This window comes from Hylobates moloch, unplaced genomic scaffold, assembly GCF_009828535.3.
Source record: "Hylobates moloch isolate HMO894 unplaced genomic scaffold, HMol_V3 SCAFFOLD_6, whole genome shotgun sequence".
Lineage (NCBI taxonomy): Eukaryota > Metazoa > Chordata > Mammalia > Primates > Hylobatidae > Hylobates > Hylobates moloch.
In genome coordinates this window covers 138,623,849-138,640,570 of record NW_026652281.1, presented here as the reverse complement: position 1 = coordinate 138,640,570, position 16,722 = coordinate 138,623,849, and positions in this window count along the sequence as shown.

Genomic DNA, 16,722 nt, shown 5'->3' with positions numbered 1-16,722 from the left:
GATTGTTAGAAATGAAGAAACTCATTGCACTTCTACTCCAACTAATGAACCCAAATCTGTATTTTAACATGATACTCAGTTGATCTGTATATATACGAAAGTTTGAGAAACATTGATATAGAAGGCTAAAAGCACAAAGTATGTTCAGGGTACAGTCAATAGATCATTTGGCTAAAGCACAGGGTTTGTGCAAGAGAAAAATATTGGCATGTCTATAAATGATGACTGATCCAGACAGTCAAGAAACTTGAAAGCCATTTTCAAGGGGTTAGAAGTTTTCCTGCAGTTGTGGGGAGCCATTGGAAGTTTTTGCACTGGAGAATGACATAATCAAAGGGATGGCTGAGGAAGATTTATCTAGCACTGTGGGGGAAAGGAGATCCTTTGTGAAAGAGCAGAGGGATCCTTAGTCTAAAATCTTCCATGTCAGATACTCCTTCAAGTCCATCAGACATTTTCAGAAATACATAGGCTTTATTCAGGATGCTGGGAGACTATTAAATGTACTAACATTTTATGATGCAACAGTGTGCCTATTAATGACTTTAAAGAGTAATTTCTGCTATTGGTGTCAATGAATTCTGCAAAGATGTAATGGGACCTAGGATCCCAGGGATGAGAGAAACTGAATATTCACATCTGGTTAGAAACTCTCACCAAACAGACTGAAAATGCAGTACAAACAGGGCCCTAGGAACACACTATATAAATCTATCAGGTTCCTGTAACACCCCAGTGTGTACCTTCTTTTACCTGCCCTTTGGCGATTTTGCCACTTACTTAAATTCTTACTGAGGTAGGTCAGGACACAGAGTGGAGCAGGATGTTGTCATCCTCCAGCAGCCTCTAGGTCAGTGGTTTGCAACTATCACTGTACAGTAGAATCACCTAGGAAGCTTTAACAACGACAGTTGCCCAGCCGTATCCACAGACCAATCAAATGATTATGTCTGGTACTTCCAACAACCAGACAAGTATGACAAGGGTCAAGTACATGTCCTCAAACTGAAGATTACAATAAAAATCATCTTTGAGTTATTTGTGTATATAATGCTTACTATTTATTAAGTCAATATTATGTGCCAAACATTGGACCTGTATTTCATGTAATATCTATTCAGTCACTCTACCTCTCTTATCCCCTCCCCTGTAGATAACCAGGTAACAATTTTGCCATTACTCTCAGTTTACAGAACAGTAAACTGAAGCTCAAAGAAAAAATGCAGTTGCCCACACACAGAAAATTAGGAAGCAGTGGCCGGGCGCGGTGGCTCACGCCTGTAATCCCAGCACTTTAGGAGGCCAAGGCGGGCGGATCACGAAGTCAGGAGATCGAGACTATCCTGGCTAACACAGTGAAACCCCATCTCTACTAAAAATACAAAAAATTAGCCGGGCGAGATGGCGGGCGCCTGTAGTCCCAGCTGCACGGGAGGCTGAGGCAGGAGAATGGCGTGAACCCCGGGGGGCAGAGCCTGCAGTGAGACGAGATCGCGCCACTGCACTCCAGCCTGGGCGACAGCGAGACTCTGTCTCAAAAAAAAAAAAAATTAGGAAGCAGTGAAGTCAGGATTCAACCTAAGGAAGTGAGACTTGGAACCCTATGTTTGGTCCAAATTATAATCTCTGAGAACAATTTGTAGATTCTTTCATTTTTCCTGTTAACCCAATAACCCGAGGCCATTAAATACAAAGCAATTCTTAATATGAAAATAACTATTCTGTATTCTATAACTCAGATTGTAAATGTTCAGATTTGATTGGCCATTTCTAGATGCCATCATCACACATTGTACTCTCTTGCATATAGAAGGTAATCAGTAACTTATTTTTAAATGATGAAATAAATGAACTCATTAGGACTTTGTAAAAGAAAACAGAGGTAGCTGATCGAATCAGGCCTATCACCAAAAATCAAACAAAAACCCAGAAACAAAAACCACACATCATAATGTATGTTCAACAGCCACTGTCACTCACTCTACCTTATTTGGTTTGCCTACCAAACGTGGATTGCTCTCTTTATCTGGGGCCTCGAATGCTCACTTTATTGCAGCCGTGCTGGAGTTCCTCAATCCAGTCAGTCTTTCTCCTACCTTAGAATGGGAGGGGGATTTCATCTTTGCTCTTCCCTCCACTAGACTTGTCTTCCCCTACTCCCCTATCCTCCTTCCACTAGAACCTCATAACTACCACTCTAAGCTTGAGTAACACCTTTAGATTCCAATTTAAACATAATTTGTTCATGTAGCATATCTTGACCTCTAACTCCTCCTCTCATAATTTCCCCTTATTAAAAAAAAAAAATTGTATCACAATTTGTTCTTATATATTTACTTGCAGTTTATTCCCTACTAAAATATATCTTTATTGAACAAAGGAATAGTGTATTTTACCACTGTATTTCTAGTGCCTAAAATACACCTGGCTACACAGTAGTTGCTCAGTAAAAGCATTGAATATTAAGTATTTTTAAGTATAAGCTGATTTAATTCCTAAAAATTGAATTGGTTTTCTTCATTAACAGTCTTATTAAGTGATGTAACTTACATACAGTTGTTTTTCCTCATTTTAGTGTTCTTAACTGATGTTTAGAAATGAATTACCAACTCAATATATAGTGTTCCCATTCAATAGTCTGCTAGTTTTTTTGGAAAGTGATTTACATGTAGGAAGTCATTGAGAATCAATGTAAATTTAAGAAAATTCTCAGAAGCAGAAAGTAACCTGAGGATAAGAGTTCATTTCAATAGGAGAGTTTTGTGATAGGACTTGGTAATCTCATAAGGAAATATTTTACCTCAAGTCAATTTCCAGAAATTTCCTTGAGTTAATTTTGAGTTGGCTGGTGAAATTTTACATATAACTATATTATTCCCTTCAAGTATTTCCTCATAAGAAATATATGGTGATGACTCCAACTCCACATTTGTTTGACCAGTAGACTCCCTTTGTATTAGTCCATTCTCACACTGCTATGAAGATACTACTGAGAATGGGCAATCCATACAGAAAGGAGGTTTAATTGACTCACAGTTCCACATGGCTGAGGAGGCCTGAGGAAACTTACAATCATGGCAGAAGGTGAAGCAAGGAACATCTTACCTGGTGGCAGGCAAGAGAGTGCAAGCAAAGGGCAAGTGCCACACGTTAAAATCATCAGTTCTCATGAGAACTCTATATCATGAGAACAGCATGGGAGAAATCACTCCCATAATCCAATCACCTCCCACCAGGTCCCTCCCATGAAACCTGTGGATTACAATTCCAGATGAGATTTGGGTGGGGATACAGAGCCAAACCATATCACCATTCAATCCAGAACCAGCAAGTCCTCTCAAGGGTTTCCTAGATTTCCTTATTTGTGTTATCTATCTGTTTAATCAACTCACCTCAACAAATATTGATAACATGTCTAAAATGGCCTTACACAATCCCTGTTGCTATGGGATTGCAAAAGGAATCCATGACAAAGTATCCAAATAACTCCTAACCATAAGCACGTTACATGAATTAAACCCATGCTTAGGTAAGGGAGAGGATGGGGTAGAAAAACCAATGAGACAGCTTGTGATAAAGTGAGCTTCTGAGTACAATCAAGAGCCTCACTTTACTATTCAGATAGCAAACAGTGACATGACTTAATGACAAGAAGATCAGCTTGGAAGTCATTTGACCTTTGTTTGAATTCTGGTTGTTCATTAGCTTTGTCAGTTTCCATGGACATATTCATAGTTACCTTACTGAGTTGTTGCAAGGATTAAAATATATAATGTATGTAAAGTGTCTCATGTACTCCTTCTCAAAAAACATGCAACTCTTGAGCTGATTAGAGGAGGAAAGTAGCCATATCGAGTCAAAGAAGAAAGATTCACAGAGACAGAGATTTGAAATTCAGTCTCCCATTCAATGTACATTTTATTTTAGCCCTATTATGTGTCAGATTTTTTGGATATTGCATTGAAGAAGATAGACACAATTTGTTGAAGTCTACGTTTTAATGGGAGAAGACAATAAAGTTAAAAAGTACAGTTCAGATGAAAAAACATTGAAAGGCTGTAATATAATAGAGTGATACTGACTGGTGCTGGGGAGGCACATGGTTGGCCACTCTGAGCAAGTCATATGTGGAATGAGACCTGAATATGCAGCTAGCCAGAGGAACATCTAGGAGACGAGCTTTCCAGGCAGAGAAGCAACACTGACAGCTCAGGGGCAGAAGCCTGCTTGGTATGGATGGGAAGCGTAGGTGGAGTGTAGTGAAGGAGGAAGAAAGTGAACCAGGTGAGATTCCAGAAGTAACATAGAACATGTGTAGGGCCAGGGAGCAAAAGGATTTGATTAGAGGGACCTGCTGCACCCACTAAAGTAGTGCAAGAAAACAGCACAAGTAAAACCATTACTGTAGAAGAAAGAAACCTTAGCCTAATAAATCAGACAAGGGTCAGATGCGGTGGCTCACGCCTGTAATCCCAGCACTTTGGGAGGTCGAGGTGGGAGGATTATTTGAGCTCAGGAGTTCAAGACCAGCCTGAAACCTCATCTCAACAAAAAATACAAAACTTAGCCGGGCATGGTAGTGCATGCTTGTAGTCCCAACTACTCAGGTGGCTGAGGTGGGAGGATCACCTGAGTCCCCGGGCCTGAGGAGGTCAAGGCTGCAATGAGCTGTGATCATGCCACTGCATTCCAGCCTGGTTGACAAAAAACACTGAAAATAATTATACAAGCAAAAATGAGCCTGGCTGAAATGAAAAGGTGTTATTTGTATAAGTTCTCAAAGTAGTGCTTTAGATTCAAGCAAAGGGAATTGGATGCCACAGTTAGTTACTAGTTTTTCTTAAAAGGTGTCTGTGGACTGTCAACAGAGAAGTTCATTACCAATTCTAATATACTCCAGGGCTAGTTTCATCATTTTGGATTCAGTTTTATTTTTTGTTGGTTTGTTGTTTTTGTTTCTGTTTTAGTCCTAGCAAACATTTGAAGAAGAGTTCAGTTTTCTTCTTGGTCAAATCTTAAGAGAAACTTTTGACAAATCATGTTAGATTCTAAATGCATTATGTTCTTTATGGAGAATCCTCCTAAAATTAAAGTGTTAGGGAGGCACAATTTATACTTTTAAACCACCTGTTTTTAACTTTTTATATTACTCATCAAAATATATTAGAGGTCTTACTGATTTTCCTGATACTTTTCCAGTCTCAGGCAGATTGGTGGTTTATATATCTAGATTCAACAACTTGCATAGCATTCAAACGTAGATGAAGAATGGTATACACTTCTTTCAAAGCAAGTAGATGTTATTTAAATAATATATGGAAGAGTTTTTTTCCCCAAATCATCATACTCTGTTTCTCTGCTCTCTTTCAATTTATAAGAAAAAACAAAACTCAAAGTTTTCTAAGCTATCAGAGCTCTTTCTCTTTTACAAGCTTATAGTAACACCACTCTATTATGCACATATTGTTTTTAAATTCAGTTAAGTGCCAGCAAGCTTCCCAATGCTACCCATATCTATGTGCAGTCTTACTACCTGTGTAGCTATAGGCAGTATAGCTGCTTCCTGTATGTTTGTGAAAAGTGTTAAATAAGCTGACATATACTAGTCTATGCACGGTGCTCAAAAAGAGAAAATTGTCCTACATGGAAGCCTGTATCTTTCTTGATTCACATTAATATTTGAGGACTTCTGAACCTGTTATGTTCTTGTACAGTGTTTAAGGTTACTACCTGGAGGCAGACCAATCTGAGTTGGAATCTTGAGTGTATCATTATTATTGCATTAATATAACAACTTGTTATTAAACTACATAAATCAGCACTTAGTAAGTGCTGATCCCCTTCTGCAAGTTCAGAAAATTTCTGCTACAGAATCAGGTTCTTTTATCTTTTCTGTGCAAAGAAAAGTTGCTGGCGTTAACAGGTCCTATGATCCTGGTTCTTAGCCCAGGTGCTGTTTTGGACATCAGATACCTGTCATCAAAGCTCTGATCTCTCTCAAGTTCTGGTCAAGTTAAATGTTTATCTCTCTAACCTCTTGCATGATTGATTATCACCAGTCTGTTCTTTACCTTCAGTCTGCTGGCCTAGGATCATGACTATCTGGTTCCTACATGGAAGCCTGTATCTTTCTTGATTCACATTACTATTTGAGGATTTCTGAACCTTTTGTGTTCTTGTACAGTGCTTAAGGTTACTACCTGGAGGGAGACCATTCTGTGTTGGAATCTTGAGTGTATCATTATTACTATTGCATTAATATAACAACTTATTATTAAACTACATTATTATTACTACAGTTGTGTAATATTTAACTTTGTACATCCTTAGTTGCCTCATCTGAAAATTGTCAATGGCAATCCCAAACTCAGTGGTTAATGTGAAGAATAAATGAAGTACAGCATATTAAATAGCACGTGGCTAGCACAAGTAAGTACTCAGGCAATCAGGCAATAGTGGAAATATAAAACAAACAGAAGGAGAGAGGCAGAGAAGGACAGAAAGAGAGACTGACAGAGACAGAAAGACAGAGAGGAACAGAGCCGACTGGTTTAATCTTATTACAGTCCCAAACACTGCCAAAAATAGTAAGGTTAGGAAGTGCTGACTTGAGCAGAATAAGAAATTTATCAGCCACTTTACATGCATTAGGAAAGAAGTTAAATCACAGCTATAATGGCCAAAACCAAATTTTCTGAGATGAGTTCATGCTGTGGGTTATTGTTAAAACATTATGACAAAATATTTACCAAAAAAGAAATAGAAGCTGGGCACGGTGGCTCACACCTGTAATCCCAGCACTTTGGGAAGCCTAGGCAGGTAGATCACCTGAGGTCAGGAGTTCGAGACCAGCCTGGCCAACATGGTGAAACCTATCTCTACTAAAAATACAAAAATTAGCTGGGCATGGTGGCACATGCCTCCAATCCCAGCTACTTGGCAGGCTGAGGCAGGAGAATTGCTTGAACGCCGGAGGCAGAGGTTGCAGTGAGCTGAGATCATACCACTGCACTCCAGCCTGGGCAACAAGAGCAATACTCCATCTCAAAGAAAAAAAAAGAAAAAAAAGAAAAGGAAACAAAAATTTATATTAGCAACTCCTACTCCTCTATGACTTGAATTCTAGCTGTGATTTAAGAAAGATAAATTGGAAAATACCTCTCCATCCTTTCCCCTTTAAGATATTTACTTCTTCAATTTAAGTTAGTGTTTAAACTTGTTCCATTCAAATGAGCCTTCACCACAGTGGAAAAGGATACACAAATATATTTTGAAAGGATTAATGTCAATGTGATCTAAAAACCAAAAACATTTACAAAACATTGTGCTGATGCACTGTGAAAGTGTAAATTGTCAAAAGCAAAATTATCTACCCTTGGCATTGTCATTCATCACATTGCCTAAGCAGAATTGCAATCTCAAAGGAAGTGGGAGGGGAGGAGAAGTGAGAAGTGACATAAAATGATTAGTTCTGCTCCACAGACACAGGATGCTGGCATGCTGAGGACCAAGTTAAGCATCTTCGTTGTGAATTTGTTTGTAAATGTGTCTGTGATTTGCACCATGAGGAAAAATGAAGGGAACATGAAACCACATTTTAGGATTGCATGTGATGGTAAAAAAAAATAAGCAGGCTATATTTTATTGTTGATATTATTTTCTAACTTTGTTGAGCTTGCAGAATTTTTCCCCTTCCCTCTCCTCCATTCATGCTTCCATATGTGTTCCTGTTAATGTTAACCTCAATACTAAAAACAAAGCAAGCACGTCTTAATTACTATGAGTCAAAAGGTTTTAACATTCACTTTCATTGTGGGCTTCTTAAATCAGGGCAGTTTAGCACTGTGGTTAAAAGCACCAACTCTGGAGGCAGATTGGCTGAATATGAATCTCAGCTCTGCCATTACTCATCCTGTAAACTTGGGCAACTTAAATTTGCTTTGTCTCAATTTCCTCACCTGTTTTTCAAAATGTGGAGGCTAATAATCATTATGAGTCTCATGGAGTTGCAGAGTAGCCTGGCTACTCAACTCTGCAGCATGAAGCAGGTATAAACAATACCCAAACTAATGAGCAGGGCTGCGTTCCAGTAAAATTTTACTCAAAAAAAGGGAGGTTTGGCTGGACTTGGCCAGAGGTCCATAATTTGCCAACCCGATTTACATCATAGAATTTTTCCAGCTGGAAGGAACTTTGGCAATCACCTAGTTTTACACCCTCATTTTACATTTGATACAACTAAAAGTCAGGAAGAGAATGTAACTTGGGAGTCACCCCATGTCTCAAAAAATCATACAAGTAGTGTTAAACAACAACACAGCAGCTAGTTATTGTTCTTCCACGACTCATGTTGTCATTCTCATCTGCAGAGTTCCAGTAATGACGTCTTATTTTCCAGAAACAATTCTCCTCCAGAATGCATCCAAAAGTACCCAATTGTGTTAGGTTCAATTCCCAGAAGCTGACTTTGAGAGAAGGATTTCTGTGCAGATGATGAGAAACAGGAAAAAGAAAGACAGGGAAAGAGGGAAACTAACACAAAGGAGGTTTCAAGCAAGAGCCATGTAGAGGGTAGGCTGAGTCTGATCCTATAAGGAAGCTCTGGAGTGTAAGTTTCTCAAGAATTGTTCTATTCCTCACCTCATAATCATTGGCGATGGGCATCTTGAGAGGCTGCACCAACATAACCATCTTTTGCGTGCCTTTAATAATAGAGAAAAATACATAACCTGCTTAAAGGTATAGATCAAAGATGCCCACGGCAAGCTAGATACCTCTTTGAAGTTTCTTGTTTTATCTATGAATTTTCAAATGAACTGCCTATTTTCTGTAATATATCAATGATTGCTTCAGGGTCTTTCCAAATCTGTAAGTTTGATTTGCTATCTTCAGAAGTTGTTTTCTCTGCTGTTTTATTTAATCTATAAATTTTAACTTTTTTTAAAAAAAAAATTACTCTCCCAGAACTTTTAGTTAAAATAACATCTTAATGATTCTCTTTTCTCCTGTCCCATTTATTCTTCCCTTCCTTATAGAAGAATGGAAGGGGACAGCCAGCTTCTCTCTGGGTACTACATACCCCAGCTCACAAGAAAATAAATAGAACAATTAGATAAGCATCCATTTTACTATTTTTTACAGTAAATTCTTCAGTACATTTCCAGTATAATTTTAAAAGAATCTGAGATCTGAGTTTTTTTCCTCTAGTCAGCTCAACTTCACAGTAAGATTAAAATGATCTATAATGTCATGCCATTCTTTTGAAATACTCTCATGCCCCTTTAAAAATGGAGGTGACATAAAAGACTCTCTCAGATTACTAGTGCCTACTTGTGTAACATGATAAACTGCTAGTTTGGTTGTTTATTTCTTTCTGGATAAAAATCTTACTGTGTTTTTCCTTTTTTTTTTAAACCTTTTCTATTACTCCTATTAAATCATGACTCACCTTTATTGTTTTTCTATGGCTGCTTTCATAATACTACTGTGGATCAGAGTATCCTGCAAAGCCTGACACTTGTTATCATAACAAGTCAGCTGATCCCTGATAAAAATGATGTAGCAACTATAACATTGCTGATGAAGGATGGAAGGAGGACTATATCCCAGAGTACCCTATATCTATCTACATCATTTGAAATCCTCATCCTGATATCAAGGATCTTCACAACTTGGCCGATTTTGTACTTTAGCTGGATGCTACATCTATGCAAAAATTTATTTCAAACCTCCCATTACTCCCTAAAAACTGCAATAATATCTTGGCCATCCTTCGAGGTCCATTTCAAGTAGCATGTTTTCAGTAAAGGCTTTCCCATTTACTCCCAGCCAGTTCTGATCTCTCTTTTCCTGCAATCTCCTTGGATTATTCCCTTCTTCCTTTGTTTCTTGTGACATTAATATTCTGCTGCTTAGAGTAATTGTAATCATTTTTGCCATTCTTCCTCCCCCTCCCCCTGTAAGCTTCTTGAGGGGAATAATATTGTAAATTCATCTGTTTGTTCCCTGCAGAACATGTCCACATACACAGAAGGTCAGTATATTCACTGAATTCCTGAATTAGATTTTGATCCCTGTGTCAAAAAGGTGACCTTGTTGTCTAATGATGTTCATATTCACCTCACATCTTATGGCTGCTTATCACCCACACTAGGGACTTCTAATAACCACAGACACTTAAGAGTTGGAAGTTCCTCACTTCAGCTTAAAGTATGAGAATTTCTCTTACAGAAATTTGGCAGATAGTTCCTTCCTAATTTGTTTAGTCAACGATTCACAAATGTTGGCATACCACCTACATTATTTTTGTCACACCCAAGTACCAACTGCATTACTACTTTATCTATTTTCCTTAAATTTACAACACATGTCCATGTAATATACAAAATCATCTCCTGAACAATCCACATGCCCAATTCTGGATAAAATGCATGATTGGAACATACCAAATCCCCAAAGTACTCATTGGATTTTGTTGATGCATCACTGGTTCCAACAGCCAATCACTTAATTCTGAGCTCACATTAAAAGAAATTATATTTTAAAAAATAAACATCAGTAGAATTGGTTGTTGGACTTTCTTTCCTGCAAAAGGCTTTATCTTACAGAGCTATGATTTTGCTCTACGCCACCACATACCACACCTTCAGTAGGAACACTTCCACTCACAGCCCTTAATCATTTTATTTGAAGCTAGAACCAAATTAATCTTCTCAGGAACTAGGAACAAAACATGTCTTCATGCCGTTTCTATTATGAGATAACTATGCTAAAACAAATGAAAGAAAACAGTGGTTATTATCACCTACACATTAGGTTTCCAATTAAAGAAAATCTTCACTCTGAAAGACTTTGACTAGTTATTCTCCATTCTTCTGTTTCTGAAAAGACGCTTTTCTTAATCAGAAAACCTTTGACATTTTCAGAATATTGTGAAATGAAGATAATATTAGAATATAACTCATATGTTTTGTGAGAATTAAAAAAAGTGTAGAGAGTTTAGAATATAAGTATCAGGGAAGGTCATTTTCTTTTTTCTTTTTTTTCCTTTTTCTTTTTTTTTTTTTTTTTTTTTTGAGACTGTCTCACTCTGTTGCCGAGGCTGGAGTGCAGTGGCGAGATCTCGGATCTCAGCTCACTGCAACCTCCACGTCCCGGGTTCAAGTGACTCTCCTGCCTCAGCCTCCTGAGTAGGTGGGACTACAGGCACCCACCACCATGCCCGGCTAATTTTTGTATTTTCAGTAGAGATGGGGTTTCACCATGTTGGTCAGGCTAGTCTCCAACTCCTGACCTCGTGATCGGCCCACCTTGGCCTCCCAAGATGCTGGGATTACAGGCGTGAGCCACCGTGCTTAGCTGAGAAGGTCATTTTCTGTCCACAACGACATATATTTTAAATACTACATACAATAATATATTTTTATTATTAAGATAAATCATATGTTAACAAAAATTTAGAAACTATCTTATGATTATTAGCATGGGACATATTTAAATGCTTAGGCAATATTTTAGTTCATTTTCACACTGCTATAAAGAACTCCTTGATACTGGGTAATTTATAAAAGAAAGAAACTTAATTGACTCACAGTTCAGTATGGCTAAGGAGGCCTCAGGAAACTTACAATCATGGGGGAAGGTGAGGGTGAAACAAGGCCCCCACTTCACAAGGCAGTAGGAAGAAGAAATCAACACAAACACTTATAAAACAATCAGATCTCGTGAGAACTCAAGCACTACCACAAGAACAGCATGGGTGAAATTGGCCCCACAATTCAATTACCTCTACCTGGTGTCTCCCTTGACACATGGCGATTATAGGGATTATGCAAATTACAATTCAAGATGAGATTTTAGGTGAGGCTACAGCCAAACCATATCAGGCAGCCAAAAAGGTTTTTGAGGAATTTATTCATTCAAATGTTTATTTATTCAACAAATATTAATCAAGTTTTACTATGTAGAAGTGAATTTAGTGCAATTATTTAACACTAACATTATAATATTTTTACTAGTAGTTCTCAGTTACTCAACTATTGAATTTTTAGGACCTTCTATCCCTAGCCATTCTTGCTTATAATTTTATTAAATTTTTGTATCAATTTCTGCATGTATTTACTTATATTCATCCAGTTATACCATGACTATTTTCAAACAATTTTGAAGTGATTGTTTCACATATGATTATGATAATTGCAAAAATGTAAGTAGCAATCAACCACAATTGACATGAATATGAGATGCCGGATGTCCTAGATTTATGTATTCATTCATTCATTCATTCATCTTTACAGGACAGTTACAAGGACATTCATGTAAGATGGATGTGGTGAATGTGGGTCTCTCTTTTAGCTATATTCAAGTCCCTATGCCACAATTAATTTATCGAAAAGATGTGGTTAGTAATGACACCTATTCTGCCCATAGTAGACATCTTTGACTTTTGCCTGTTTGTATCCATTCCTCCTCTTTGTAGAAACAATATGTTAAGGATCCTTCTTTGGGTTCTCGTTCCTCAACAACCCATGGTCCACATGGTTTAGATATGGTTTACTCCAGCTTCAGGACCAGAGGTGGGCACAAGACCACTGATCAGAGCAAATGATTGGCTGAATATAGGACTATGATCCAAGCCTTCACACAGTATTTTATCTTGTAATTTTGGTGTTACCAAATTGTTAATCTCAGGGTTGCTAAAGTGGAGTAGCTGCTTGCTTGTCATTTGGACAAGAGACCCCACCTAAGAATATGGCCAATTTTCATAAAATGGAATTGAGAAATAAAATAGCTTAAGCCCCTGAATCCACCTGTCCTCAAAGCTGTTCATCCTTGATGGTTTCAGTTACATGACCTAAAATTCACTTGTCTGAGATAGTTTGTGCTTGGTTTCTGTCACTTACAACCCCAAAAGCACTACACATAAGCTTGAAAGAATTAAATGAATAATGAATTATTGTTGTTCATCAAAGAGCAAACAAGCTAGTAAGTCAGCACTCTATAAGTATTGACAAAAATAATAATTGTAATTATAACTTACAAGTGCTAATACAAGTTAAGTAAGTGTGCTGAGTATAATACATTGGATAATAAAAACAAAAGTAAAATACGGTCTTGTTTCTTGTAGAATTAGCAATGGAATGCCTTAAAAAAGGATTTAAGGGAAAAGAACAGAACACTGCAATTGGCTTTAGATGCACAGAATTTGAAAGTGATTAACTCTGCCTGAGGCTGTAGCTACCTGGAGCTTTGAAAAACCATCACATGTCCAAGTCCTTTAAGTTGTGGAGACCCCTTGACACATAATACAAAGCAGATTAAAGTTTATATTTCCTATATTGAATATAATCATGTATAATTATAGGCATGGTATTACATGTTACAGACATTTACTTAAACATTAATTTCAACATTAAAGTTTTTTTCAATTTAGAGTCATTATGTACATTTTGTAGAATTTCAAGAGTTTTGGTAGAGCCTCAAAAGACTTATTAACCCTCGGATCCCTAACTATAGTATCTAAGTGGATACACAGTTCTGGTAAAGGAGCATTGGGAAAGGCCTTTGAGATGCATGACCCACACTCTGGAAAATCCCATTTTACACATTGGATTAGCTATCTTTGGCTATCTGTCAATGGCTATCCCTAAGAAACCAACCTGATAAGGATTTTGAGAAATTATTGCTCAGACTTTTTAATGTTCTTGTTTGTACATCAGTTTTGCTCATTGATAAGGCATACCTCTTCTCCCCGCTTGGGGCTTTGAATAGCAGTTGGTAAAAAGGACTTCCTTCCCATTTTATCCTTTTCTAGCAAAAAGGATGTGGTGCTTTATTTCTGCCAAGACAGTATGTGAATATAATTAACATCCCCACGGTGTCAGAGCTTAGGTAATTTCCTCATATAACAATTTTACCTCCATTGGAAGCATCACTAATTTCATTTTGTACTCTGAGGCATACTTTTCTTTCTATGCTCTCGAAGATCGATTAATCTGAGGTAGTCCTCCTTTAAAAGATGCCCAGAAACTCAATTATCAAAATTTCCTATTAGTCATTTGATTGTTTAAGTGCAGAGATCCTCTGACTGGGCTGAGGTTTTGTTTCTATTATATTAACTCAGTGAATGAGACAAGCTGAGAATGTACAGTAGACAAATCTACAGGAGTTTCATTTACAAAGTCATATAGTTGTCAGGAAGGGCCTGAGCCCTTTAACTTTTTAAAAAATTAACTGTTTGATCTTAGAGCTGTTAATTTTTGCTGCTGTTTCCTCACATATAAAATGGGGATAAAAATGATGAACATTTTTACAGGTATATTGTGAGGATTAAATAAGTTACAATAGAGACAGGATTTGGAACAGTGACACATTGGTCTTATTTTATTATTAATACTATATTTTTAGTTACATAATTTAATTGGTTTCTATATCATAAGGGTTAATATGGCTGATAGTTTTACAGAAACTTACGTATAGCATTAGTTATACCTGCTGAAGGAGAAAGTGGACTCAGTAGACATGTAATTTGCATTTCTAATTCTGCACAGTAAACCCTCATTAAGTCATAAACCTGTAATATGGAATTTATGGTAATTTAGGAGAAATTTCTTGTCTAGTACCTATGAAGGCAAGGCTTGCCAGATAAATAATTAAAGGGCATTTTTGATGAGCATAAGGGAAAAATATTTAATAAAATTTAAACTACTATAGACATACAATTTAGTACATAAAATAAATAAAACTACATTTATATATAAGATACATGAAAAGGTTATTTAAAAGAGTTCTTATATGTATATTACAGTAGGCTCAGAAAGCCATATATTTGACAATTTATTAGTAATTGGAAAGTCTGTGCTATTGTATATGCTGACAGTACTAGGCATATATTTTCTTTCTACATGTTATTTCTGACTTTCTTCCTACCCTTCAATATTACTGAAATTTCTGCACACTATTTCAAAAGACCCCAATCAATATTCAGAGCTAAGAGATCTTTTATTCATTTACTTAAAGAATTATGAATTCAAAAGTTTAAATGATTAGGCAAAACAGGTAATACACATTCCATGAGAACCTTCTTCAAAATCATCATTCTGCTTCTTCACCAGCAGCAGTAAGGCAGGGAGGGCTACCTGGCACCTGTGGACATATTTCATACCTGTTTGTTAACAGATGAAAGGCTATGATATGAACTATCTCATTACTATTCCCCCCTAGAAAATGAACTGTGTTAGTTTTTAGAAAGAGGATCATGGTGGCAGAAGGACAGAGTGACTTTCTTTTGAACTGTATACTATAAACTGTAATACCTGTTCTAAAATGCAAAATCTTTGTAAACGATTTAATACAGCTGACTAGTCCTTCCTTTATCAGAATATTCTGTTTCCTTGGCTGTGATCACACCACACTCATTTTCTTTCTACCTTCGGTGTCAATGTTAATTTGACCCTTCTAGTGGCTGCAGCTGTCCTTTACCAGAAGTTTATCTTCTGGGCATTCCAGTCTTCCCACTCTGTTCATTCTTCATATGCTTTCATAACATAAGGGTATTACATCTTCAGGATCATCAAATATATACTCATTCATTCAAAACATTTTTGTTAGATGTCTACTATGGGAGCTAGTTACTGGGATACAATAATGACCAAGCCAACAAAAATCACAATTTTTTAAAACGTTCTTTCCATGAAGGAAGATGGACATAAAATGGATAAAATACAGTTATAATTACACAGTTATGAATTATACAGATAAAATTAAATAAACAAAGGGAAATATACTGTCAAGATGGAGCATGGAGATTTTGCATTGGCCCTAGCCCCGCCCTTGGTTCTGAGCTTCAGGGGCATTTATCAAAATGTCTAGTGTACCTTGGATGGCTAGCAGGTACCCTGAGCTCAACACGACCCAAACTAAATATATCACCCTCATCAACTTTCTTCTGCCACCACCACTGAGTTCCTCAAGCCAGAAATGTATGAGTCATGCTTGAATCCTTCTTTCCCCTCATTCTCCACATTACATCTGTCATAAAGTTTAGCCACTTCCTCCACATGACTATGGTCACTTCTCTTCATCTTCACTGTCACTATTATAGTTCAGACCAACATCACCTCTCACCTGGATTCTTGCAATAGCTTCCTAATAGATCCCCTACAGTCATTATCATCTTCCTCCAGTGTGATTAAAACTCATCCTGTCACCCCTCTCCTTCAACCTATCAATGGTCTGTAATTTTCAACTGTGTCAACAGCCACTCTTGCCTTTGTCCTCTAGTCTGACTGTTCTTCCTTCATTCTTCATTCATGCTATCCTCTCTTGACTCAGGATATTTGTACGTACTATTTCCTCTGTGTGGAACTTTCTTCCCACAGTCCTTCATCAGGCTAGCATAGCTTTGAAATTTCCATTGAAACATGACTTCATCAGAAAAAATCTTTTCCCAAATCTTCAAATTGAGTTATCTGCACCAATTATGAATTCCATAACCTCCTATCTTTCCCAATTTACATGTTATACATATAATAAATTCTATGATGGCTCTTGGCTCCTTCCTACATTTTACACAGTGTAAAATCCAAGAGGATAAGGACCACATTTGCTTTTTCCGCATACCATCCCCCAGTACTTGTAAAACAATTTTGAAAAAGATTAGGAGCCTGCTACATATTTACTGAATAATGTTTCCATATTACATTAAAGACTAACGGAAGATGG